At 38.9% G+C, this 12,317-nt stretch overlaps 1 protein-coding gene across 8 annotated transcripts in view; it reads right to left on the bottom strand.

Annotated features, from left to right (window-relative positions):
• The window catches only part of ncam1b (neural cell adhesion molecule 1b), a 73,942-nt gene that overhangs the window by 50,682 nt on the left and 10,943 nt on the right, over positions 1-12,317 (bottom strand). The gene's annotated exons all lie outside the window — the stretch shown is intronic.

The following is a 12,317-nucleotide window of genomic DNA, read 5'->3' as shown; positions in this document are numbered from 1 at the left end:
AAATGTTTTACATTTTTGCTTAAAAATGGACATAAACAATTGATCAATTATCAGAATAATTGCTGAATTTTTTTATTTCGATCGACTAATCGTTTAACTGACTATTCATTTCAGCTCTAATCAGAACCAATGTAACTTGTTCTTTTAAAAAGGTGTCTGGTTTATTCTGCAGCAGACAGCCATGTAAATCAAGTGTTTTAGAGCACAAAACTGACACATATTGCTAGAAATTAACTAAAAAGCAGTTACTTCAGAACAAACACAGCATTGAGATGACTGTCTTAAAGTGATGATGCATACCCAGAGTAAGAGTATTCAGTACTTACCAGTTTTAAGGAACAAGTGAGTATTTGCTTGCTGCTCATGACTCTCAACCAAAGTTATACTGACTTCTACCAGTTGCTATGGAAACGTGTTTCCTGGTTCCCCTCTCCCCACATTTTGACATCACTGCTTGGCTTTCTCTTTCTCTTCCTCCCTCTCCCTCTCTCTCTCTCTCTCTCCCTCTCGTATGGCTGTCCGATTGGATGCAGCATTGCAGCCTCCAAGGAGTGACTATTTATGGTGAAGAGGATTTCAAAACACAGCACACAACTTCAACTGATCCCCTTGATTGCTTTAGGTGGATGGAGCATTGGTGGTATCATGCGCCAATGTCTGTATCTCTTAACCACATACTATAAATACATCAAATCTACGAAATCAATCCCGTGTACAATATTATTCAATGAAACCACATGATGTTTAAAGAGCAAATTTCAACAATTCATTTGAGGCTCAGCTGGTGCTTCCCTTATCATAGCCCCAAGCTGAGGCATCAGCATCTGCCAGGCTTTAGACACTTGGGGTGTTTAATTTGTGCATACTTTTTAACCACAATAATAAGACTAATAATAAGATAAGACTGCATAACAGATGGCTGGAAGCTTACAGTAAATCTGTACATTACCTTTAAAATAAATGGTTATGTGCCAACCAAAAACCACCAGTACAGAGAAACTGCCTGGTTCTAAATTGAAACTATTTCAAAGCTTTCAGTCCAAATTACTCTTGTAAACCCTAAATCTTAATACCAAATCTTCTTTTTGTGGCATCTACAACACTCAAAGAGGCTTACAGTGTAATTCATATGAATTTAAATCCTTTTTATAACTTATAAATGATTAATTACATCTGAAAATGAATATATTCACAATCAGCAGATAACAGGATTTATTTCATGGCAGCAGAATGTTGCATGTTAAATAACGGGGGCGTAAAATATCACTTGAAATACTGACGTAATGGTCATATTTATGAGTTACATAATAGGGCAGCGCACATTAGAATAAGAGGCCGAGGCAGCAGAAGCTGAGCTGCCACAGTGGAGATGAATCAGACTCCAATCTGTTGTTGAAGAATGGCCATTTGAAAAGTGTTTTGCTGTGATAATGAAGTATCATAAATTTCTTTAAAACTGAAATCTGTAATCTTCCTAACATTGACCTCTTCATTATTAAGAGGTCTACTGGAAAAATTTGAATTAGCCACTACAAAACGGGATTTTGATACATTTAAACAGAAATGTGGTGTAACGCACAACATCAGTGTTGTGGCTTGGTTCTGAGCAGGATTTATTAACGTTATCAGCAATAACAGGTGTGGCCTTACAAACAATATCATGTGGACTAGAGCTGAAACTAGTAGTCGATTAATAAATTGGTTGATCAAAATAAAATCAATCTGCAACTATACTGATAATCAATTGCTTCTTTTCATTGTCTTACATGATAGTAAACTGAATATCTGGGTTTTTGACTTCTGGTTGGACAAAACAAGCAATCTGAATACATCACTTTTGCTGTTGGAATATTGTGAGGGGATTTTTTTATTGGGCTGCACTAATTGAATATCTGCAGTATTGATTCATCTGTTGATTATTCCCGAGACTAATCAATCAGTTGTTTTGTCCATAAAAAGGTCTGAAATAGTAAAAAGAAAAAAGAAAAAAAGAATCCTGTATAACATCTAGCAGCCCAAGGTGATGCCTTCTTACGTCTTGTTTTGTCTGATCAAAAGTCCTAAAATCCAAAGTGCTTCATTTTACTATTATTTTTAACAAATAAAAGCATCAGATTCTTCCATATCAGAAGCTGAAACCAACAAATGTTTGACTTCTGTGCTTAAAAAACTAGCAAAACTAATATTTGATCATCAAAATAATTGCTATTTAATTTCCTGTCAATCATCTTATAGTTGCAGCTCTAACTTTTCTCACTATTTTCTCTCATTTTACAGACGACTAATCAATCAATCAGCAATGAAAATAATCATTAGCCCCAATCCAGATCTGATGAGAGAGAACGGGACCAAGCACAATTACTGTGCCAATTTGAAGATTACACTTGTTAGTTTGTTATTTTCTTTAAAATAGTGGTCACCTGATCTTGGGGTATTCTTGCAATCCTGAGATTTTAATTACAGTCGTTGTCCCAAAGGGTGGGGAGCTTCAAAGGTATCACTTGAGTCTGTTGCAAATCAGTATTGTATTCACAAGCTAAATTCAGATTATCTTGTTATATTTTTCCAATCTTTGCAGTTGCACATGGCTGCACCATTCTCCCAGACTTGGCACTTTCATCTGCAATTTTACAGACTACTGAAAATAATAAATAATAAATACAAAACACACATAACGTTTTGAGTTGTCTCAAATACTGCCATGGTGCTATAAGATCTTTTAAATAACATCATGACACAAAGCAAAGCCAAAATATGGGTTAAAATGAATTCTCTCTAATGGGGGTATGCCTCTCTGAGCTACATTCCTGTTCCTCTCTTAGTGGAAGATAAGCTGTGACTCAATCAGCCACGGTGCACTCCACTTCAGCGGCCAACAATATTCACCCTCATTCAGGCAATTTAGTGTGAGTGCCCCTCAGCATCTGCCTCAGCTGTGCACCACACAACAAAGGCCCAGGGAGGCAGGGAGCTGAGCGTCTGTGGCCCATCATGCCATGCTGTGTACTCCTGTAATGAGTCAGTATTTAGAAGGCTGAGAACAAGGCCAGAAGAAGATGTAGACATTTTGCTAGTAGGGGCACTTAAAAATATAGGGGAGAGAAAAGCTTCTGGAAAAATAACAGGGCAGAGATTAATTGTGGTTTATATTGTGAACACAAACCAAAAATACTACAACCCAGGACAAACATGTCTTGCCACCATTGAGAGATGCTGAGAAATAATAATTACGCCAAAAATCCCAGTTTGATTTTCATCCAGTTTAGGGCTCCAGTAGAGCTGTACAACCTGTGCAAGGACTGAGAGAGAGCAGTCTGTCACTATGTCTAAAAAAGACATGCACAATCAGTGAAATGGAAAGATTCATGGAGGCTGAATTTCGGGGACTATGCAAAGATTCTTTATTTCAGGCCCGCATCCTGTGTTGCAACTACATACATGAAAAGAGTCTGTGTGGCGTGAACAATGACTGCGAAAACATCTCTGCGAACACTATGAATCACCACAGTCTGTTGCAAAATAACACTCGTTCTTTCAGATTAATCATTACAGTGGTTCTCCGGTGGCTTCCCCGTTAGTGCTAGTCACGACACACTCCCATGAAAAAACCCCACAAAGCAACTCCCCTGCTTGCTACCAGCAAGAAAGCCATGAAGGTTTAGCAGAATATAATACATTAATGCTGCACTAAATGGACAGAATTTCATGCATATCTAATTATTACTGTAACAACAAAGAGACAAAAAAGGGAGACAGGGAGGGCAGGAGGGCAGAAGGGAGAGAGCCACAATGACCACTCAGCCACAAGCTGCCTGCGACTACACAGAACCCCGAAGCCTGGCACATGCACACAGCTTTCTCTGTGTGTCCATTCAGAGGGCAGACAAGCTGGGGCGAGCCGGATAAGCCTGCTTGTGAGTCCACCAGGAAGAGGATCAATAGGAGGGAATGCACCATTTCAGATACAGCCAGACAGAGCCAGGGGCAGGGCAGACAGGCAGAGCAGCACTTGAGTACTCATTATGTTGTGTAGGATGACACAGTGTGTGCAGCCACTTCTGGAGTCATCTAAGAATGGAGGAAGACGATGCAGACCCATTAGAGATTAGGGCAGACCATGCAGTAATTGGATTAAAGCACTGATGAAATAAAAACCGGCATTAGAGTGTCTCCTCCAAGGTTACATAGCTGAGGAAGATAATTGTGTGAACACGGTGATTGTAGGCAGAGAAACCTGTCGACAGAAGCCCTAAACTATTTTATGACCAGAGAAATGTTGGGCAATTTTCGGCATGGCCATCTCTTTTCCCTCACTTGCTGGCATGGAAACAGTTGGCTGCAGTTGAGCATTTGGACATCACCCACCAGCAGTCAATCACATACTAATGTCCCACCTCCCATACTAATAGAGTCTGAAATTAACACCTGCCAAGTATCAAATGCCAGTAAAATTTGTCTTTGCCAGTAAATAAACAAGGGTCACCCACTACAACAGACAAGATGATGATGCCTCAGCTGGTCTTTTCCGGCCCTTAGATTATGTCCCTCCTGACCACCGTACACTTTCTCAAACCGTGAGCCAATCAAATCAAAGCAAAACAGTGGCTCTGCATCAAACGGGCTTCAGATTAACTGCCTTTTATGCTGGCTCAACAAAAAACTGCTAAACTATTATGTCCCCGTTGACTGAATGGTTATCCAAATCCTAATACTGGTTTAACGATAACCACATAAAAAGAGCCAGAATGATAAAAACAGAAAAAAAAAGACCAAGACAAAACAAAGATCTGTTGCAGAAGTGAGTGACGTTGAAATCAAAGCCTCTATCTTCTCATCTATTTACTGAATTTTTCACAATGTTCCTGACTTAATGGCGATGAAACAGCAAAGAAAACAAGTACGCTGGTGTTACGGTCTCATAAAACAGACAGACTGTAAAACAATTAAACAGCAACACTGAGAAGCACTGTAGAAAGTGACTTCCTTTGCATGATCAGTGAGACTCTAATGGAGTTTTAACATTTAAACCTTTTTTTGGTGCTCATTTAGTATTGATATCAACTTGCTGAGTAAATAAAAGACAAAATTATACATATTAGGCTTTTCTGATTCCTCTGTAAAAAAAAAAAAAAAATTAATCTTGTTTTGTAGCTGTTGACTTTAAAGAAAAGCATTAATTCAGTTTTGCTTGGTATATGGCATGCATTTCACCATTTTATTTTTATGTCTTCTCTTCTGCTACTTTAAGGAGTAATTAGTGAAGCAAACAACAACCCTAGCTGTGTACTGACACTATAATTTGAATCAATTGTAATTTCAAAACACCAAAGTAATAACCCAGTGTTCTTTATGTACAAGTGGTCAGCCTCCCTGCAATAAAATAACCAGCTAATTCAACCTCACAGACTGAAGAATGTGCTGCATTTTTGCTACATAATGTTCCCTACACTTAGAGAATCTATATGCATAGGATCTCTTGCCATCTAACTAACCATCTAACCATCTAACTGCTATTGAAATGCCTTCAATTCAATTCATCTTTCTGATGTGTACGTGCATTGCATTTCCCTGCTGGGAAGATCTCTTGCTAACCATATCAGAATAAAACCCTTTGATCATAACACAAGAATCATCTATGCTCCACTAAGGAGCTCATTTGTTTTATGCTATTTAAAATTAGTTATACTTTAGAAGTCCCCATGGGGAAATTTGTCCTCTGAATGTGAGCCATCCTATCTATTTAGGAGGATTGGGCAATCACAATGCAGTGCCTTGGGACCAGCTGCGTTTCTGAGGCCGGCACCTTGTTCAGGGGCAATAGGGTTGGAAACCCATAAGAAATCCATACAGACACTGCTCAAACAGAAAAAACATCAAAACTCTAGGCAACATTGCTAACCACATTTGCGTAAAGAAAACTCTTAAGAGTATGTAGTTGATCAAATGTGTAGCTTGAAATAAGACTGATAGCTTTATGGTCTTAAAAATTATCATATTTCAAAATCTGTAATTAGTATTGCCAAATTTATAATTTTAACAGTATATTACTTAGATAGAATATTTTTACCCAGGGTCTCACCTTATCTTAGACTCTACACTAAAGACTTCCAATGAAGAAAGTCAGATTTCTTCAATAGCACATCCGTGTTATTCAAGGCCATCCCTGATGTACCTCATTAATCCATGCCACATCTAATTGTGCTAAGCCATAACAGCCGGCCATTAACAGTGCCATGCTCTTCCAAACTTTTTCGAGTTGCCAACTAATCAGAGACAGTTTTGACAAGCTAGAGGAGGGTAGTTAACACCAGTCAAGTTTTTGTTTTTTTTTTTCTTGACAAAGCTGTGCAGGCTCAGTCATGACCTGTGGAGCATATCGATAATATTCAGATTGGCACATGAGACACATTTGTGACTATCAGACTCCTGTAAAGAGTGACCAGTATGTGTTGTGGATTGTATACCACACTATGGTTAAATGTGATCCTTTCCCTTTTTCCCCCAGTGCAAAATAGCACCACGGTAAGATGGTGCTATTTAAGCCTTTCACAAGATGCACTGAACAGAAGGCAGAGAAACACCGTGAACAAGTGCAAGTCTATCAATGGGCTAGCATACAGACAAACCCATTCAGATGCACACACCTATGGGTAACTTGGTGTTTACAATTTAGAGTGTTTGAATTATGGAGAGAGAAACCACAGAACCCAAAGGAAACCCTGTTAAGTGGGTTCCCAATGTGTTTAAAACATTGTATGTACTGTATGTGAGGCTTGAGTAGAATAAGGTTTAGTCAGAAGGGCAGGTAAGATAAGCCATGGTCAGTCAATCTAAAGAAGTATTCTGTTTTGCAGTATCTTTTAGTCAGCCATAACAAAAATGTTGTGATTCAATCATTTAGCACTTTTGGTGAGACAACAAATTCATACTCTGACTAGATAAGCAATGACTCATAAACAACCTGTTACTACACCTGCTATGTTTACAGTGTAATATCACGTGTTCCTTTCTCCACAAATCCAATGCACATTCAACTAATATATAGTACTAAAATTCACTGCACTTGATCGTCCCACATAGTTACCTGCTTGAAATAACAACAAAGTAAGACTTTTTTTTTCTTTTTTTAAATTGGAAAAACACAGTTTTGGTTTCATTAAAAGCACTAATTGTGAAGCTGGATCCTGCATTCCCCCATGTTCCTGATATAGCTGTCAGTGCAAAAGAGCAAAGAAAGCCCAAGGTTGTATTTTGCATTCTCTGAGACAGGCTGGCTAGGCGTGGTCTGTCTTCACAACGGCTCCACTGAGGGCGACAGATGGTACAGAGGCACCTTATGACACAACATGAGCTTCCACAGACACACACCTTATTGGCCAATCAGAGGCTGGACTGTAAAAATAGACGCTGGGACAGGGCTAGCCTCCAGAGAGTTGACTACTCTATTTCTCGGGGCTTGAATCTCCGGAGACCTCTACAGAAAGGGGAGACTATCACCATCGATCTGGGCACTTAAAAACAGGGTTGTGATGAATTAGAGTGGGGTAATGCTTTTTTTCTGATTTTATGCCTGCTCATTATACGTGTAATATGTGCCAGTTTCAGCTAAGTGGCCTCGACTGATTTCATTACCAGTGGACATACATGGATTTGAGGGTCATGTATACCTTTAATGGTTTTTCCACTATTATAACTTGACAACAGAATGTAAGTTTTAAGGTGGAGTAAAAAAAACATGCTGATGATATGCCTATCCATTTGCACAAAATCACTGCACTGGCCATGATTTGTTATTGATAGTTATTGATGGACATCATTTATTTGACCTTAAGTTGTTAACAACCAGTCGAGCCAGCTCACTACTACAGATCCCTTAAAATTCATTAAATTCAGTCTGAGGTAAAGCCAAGGCAGTATACGCTGCACGTTGGAGCCACAGTTCATTGAATGTTCTGTCACAAATCCGGTGAGCTGCACTACTGGAATAAATTTGCCAGGAGCAAAAAATCCTGTGAAATCCAGAAGTCAGAAATTCAAGTGATCTGAGAAAGTTGTTTTAAGTCATTTTTAAGAAATTCAAACCATCATTTATTTAAACTGGGGACATGTAGTCGGTGGAGGGAATGCAGTCAGTTGAAGTTTTTCATTTACGTACATCTGCCATCCGTGCACCAGGTCTAAAACACACATTTACAAAAATATGATACCAAGCAACATAAAGTTGTACAATCGTGTCAGTAGAGCTGCAACAATTAGTCAATTATTCAATCAGCACCAATTTGGATAAGCGATTAACTGTTTCAGTGATTTTTTTCAAGCAAAAATGCCAAGCAGTTTCTGGTTCAAGCTTCCTAAATGATTTCCCAGAAGATTTGCTGTTTCCTTTTTCATATTTGATAGTTAACTGATTATATTAAGGTTTTTTTGATGGTTATTCAAACAAAACAAGCCAACTGAAGATATCAACGGGGCATCTGAGAAATTGTGAATGACACTGTTTAACTAGGTTTTAACATTACATAAATAAAACAAGTTATCAAAAAAATAATCATAAGTAATCGATAGTTGGAGCCTTACTTGTAAGGGATATCACACTGGACAGTACATTACACAGAGACTAAATAAAATAGGCCTATCAAAAAAACATTTATTAAAATCAGACAAAATTCCGGTTTGTCATCTAGATTTTCATTTCGCATGTTTTTTTTTTTTTTTTTTTGCCAGTCATGAACCATAACATTTTTAAAATTAAAAATGTAGAATGGACAAGCTTTCAGTTCCCAGATGAATATGTTATTTCTCTGAGGGACACAGAATATCTACCAAAAAAAGAAGACCTAAAAAGTCAGAAGAAATTAGGAATCAGTCTGTATTAAAATTTCTGAAACAACTCTTTGACCTTGACATGACAGAATGCCCCTGACATTAACATTTCAATCATTTATTAACACAATTGCAAGTGCACTAATATTCAATCAAGCCACCAAATTCCATCTGCAACAAGTCGGGAGTCTTCTTTAGGAGGTCATATGTTCAATTTCTCTGAAAACACATTATTTCATTGCTCCTCTAATTTAATGTCTAACAGGAATTTCATTACTACAACTCAGTCAAAGCTAAGAGTCGGCCAGTGGCTGCACTTTTTTCATGCTTACCAGTCGGTGGATAGTACACCACCTCAGCTCACAGCATGCTGGTATTGTGGGAAAACATACAGCAGCTCCAAGATGGAGCCCTCCAAACACGATGTCTCGTCTTGCAAAAAGATTTCAACACTGCATTCCTCCAAGCTAATTTTCTAATTAAGTTCTTGGAGAAAATTGGCTTTAAAACAGAGTTGCAACAACATCTCACAATGCCATGGTTTGGACAGATACTTTGGATACTGCAGTCCAACTTAAATTAAAATGTTTATTTTGTACTTATATAATATGGTGGTAGCTCTGCTATATTAAATGAGTGCTCTTACATCCTTGTTTAGGAATACAAATCAATTCCAAAACAGTAACGTCTTATATCTTATGGTCTAATGAGGGCACTCCCTCGGTGTATATACCTCTTGGTGTTGCACTTGTTCTGTCTACATTAACAGGAAACAGAGTACGATTACAGTGGATTTAGAAATTTTTTTTGTGTTGTAGATTAAAGATTGTAGATAGCAACATGATTTTAGAAATTTTTGAAAATTTAGTGAAAATTAAAAACTCAAATCTCTCATTTACAAAAAGTATTCAGACCCTTAATTCAATTACATTACATTAATTACAGCTTCAAGTCTTGGATAAATCTCTACAAGCTTTGCACAGCTTGATTTGGACAGTTTATCCCAATCTTCCTGGCAGATCCTCTCAACTGCCGTCAGACATGATGGGAAGCATACGTGTGAACCGCCATTTTCAGGTCTCTCCACAGATGTTCTATGGGTTTTGGCTGGGCGACTCAAGGACAGTCAGAGACTTGTCCAGAAGCCACTCTAGTATTTTCCTGATTGTATGCCTCGGGTCATTGTTGTGCTGAAAGGTCAACCATTCCTTCAGTCTAAGGTCGCATGTGTGTGGAGCAGGTTTTCTTCAAGGACCTCTCTGTATTTGGCTACACTCATCCTTCCCTCAGTTCTGACCAGACTCCCTGTCCCAGCTGCTGGGAAGCTAACTGATAGCATGATGCTGCCACCACCATTCTTCACCATAGGAATGGTATTAGCCAGGTGAGGAGCAGTGCCTGGTGTTCACCAGACATAATGTATGAGTTCTGCCAAAAGACCTATTCCTTTACCACCAAATTTTATCACTGAGGTCTATAGAGAATTCCTTGGACTTCATACCTTGGTTTCTGTCCAGACATGCAGTGTGGATTGTGGGACTTTATATACACAGGTGTGTCCCCTTCTAATCAATGCAATTTACCACAGGTGGACTCCAGTGAAATTGTAGACACCTCTCAAGGATAATTAAAGCAAACAGCACTTGACCACGATTTGGAGTACCATAGCAAAGGGTCTGAATACTCTTGTAAATTAGAGATTTCAGTTTTTGATTTTGAACATATTGGCAAAAATTTCTAAAACATTTTGTCACTCTGCCATTATGGGTTATTGAGTGTAGACTAATTGGGAAAAAGTGAAGGTGTCTGAATACTCTCTAAAGCCATTGTATATGTAGCCAGGCACAACATTTATGTCAAACAGCCACTGGTTTAGCTACAGCAAGTACAAAGCAACAAGTACAAAATCAACAGGAATTACAGGAACTATTAAAAGTAGTTTCTAAAATGACAGCCATTGACTACATGATTGCCCAGACATGTGCACAGATAACAAACAATGGAAGCAAATACAAAGCAAAATGAGTTTGGTAGATAAGAAGGAAACAAAAAATTCTAAATAGTTGAAGTATTGCAATGTAACACTCAAACAGACTCAGCCTCTCCATTATATCATGATACCAGAAACCCTGTGTGACCACATTTCCTAATACGAGGTGCGATCCAAAATTTCACCAACTGCAAAAACCGTACATGATTTAAATTTGGTCACCTTTCCTTTTGAAGTAGTCACCTCATGCAGCAATACACCGCTCCTAGCGCTCCTGCCACGGCTGGAATGCTTCCTGGATGTCCCATTCTATAAGCACGTCAAGCCCCATCTGCGATGCACACTGGATCCCCTCCACTGTATCAAAGGGCGACCCTTCAGCTTGAATTTCATTTTGGGGAAGAGGGAGAAGTCGCAAGTAGCCAAATCTGTTAGTAGGGCAGCTGGGGAGCGACGACTGTGTTGGTGCGACCAAAAAACTTGCGCATAACGCACTGTGAGAGAGCATGTTGTCTTCATGGAGCACAATTGCCATTGCGCCACAGTTCACGTCATTTGTGCCGAATGTCCTCCCCCAGACACCTCAGAACGGTGCAGTACGAAATGACAACCCTGCACCGTTCTACAACAGAACAATGCAGTGTTTTTGCTTGTTTTGGCGTAGTCTATAAACGTTTTAATCGTACCCCGTACAGCACAGTAAGACAGATGAATGATATGAATGCCACAACAACTGATGTCAAACATCCATAAAGCTCCAGCATCGTGGCTTGCTTCCACTCCTGAAACAACGCCCTAACCCTGTTCAGTCAAAATGTGTTTTAACTGTGTGTTACTGTAGCCACTCAGGCAGAAAAATCAGCCATGTGCTGTCATAAGGTACAAAACAGCTCTTCACAGGCATATCCCTTCTCCCCACTAATGGTGGTTGTTGTGAAGGTATCTCCGGTGGGAGTAGGTACACAAGTCACCAGAATGCCACTGAGAATACAGTGGATGATTACTGTTTGCTTACAGCATACATGCAGCACAATCACTGATTTTTCTTTAAGATCACCATGCACTGTATTTCTAATAATATTCCACTCATAACAAAGCAAGTGTTGCTTTAAAAAAATGTTTTCTTGTTTTGTTTTTTTTCCCACAAAACCTCCCTATGCTCCAAACTGTCTCTAGCTTGAAAAAGACTGGATACCGAAAACAAGCTGTGAGGAATATGGTGTAAGCACCACGAAAGCCTACCAGGGTTTTGGTGAGAAAATTTTAGAACCTAGCTTGAACTGCCTCAAATTGCAGCTTCATAATAATGAGTAAATACTTGTTAATACTTAAGATACTACTAGAACAATCAAGGTATTTATGTTTTAGAGCGCAGTAGTTCTCATTGGTGTTGTGCTGCCATTTTCGAACATTTTAAGAGTGCATAGATAACCTGTCTCTACATTGGCCTGGTCTCTATGATTGGTGATGTGAGATAATTTCATTTGCTGTCGTCTGCCTTTCC

This window comes from Xiphias gladius, chromosome 7 (genome assembly GCF_016859285.1).
Source record: "Xiphias gladius isolate SHS-SW01 ecotype Sanya breed wild chromosome 7, ASM1685928v1, whole genome shotgun sequence".
NCBI lineage: Eukaryota > Metazoa > Chordata > Actinopteri > Istiophoriformes > Xiphiidae > Xiphias > Xiphias gladius.
This window is presented reverse-complemented; position numbering and strand designations above follow the sequence as displayed.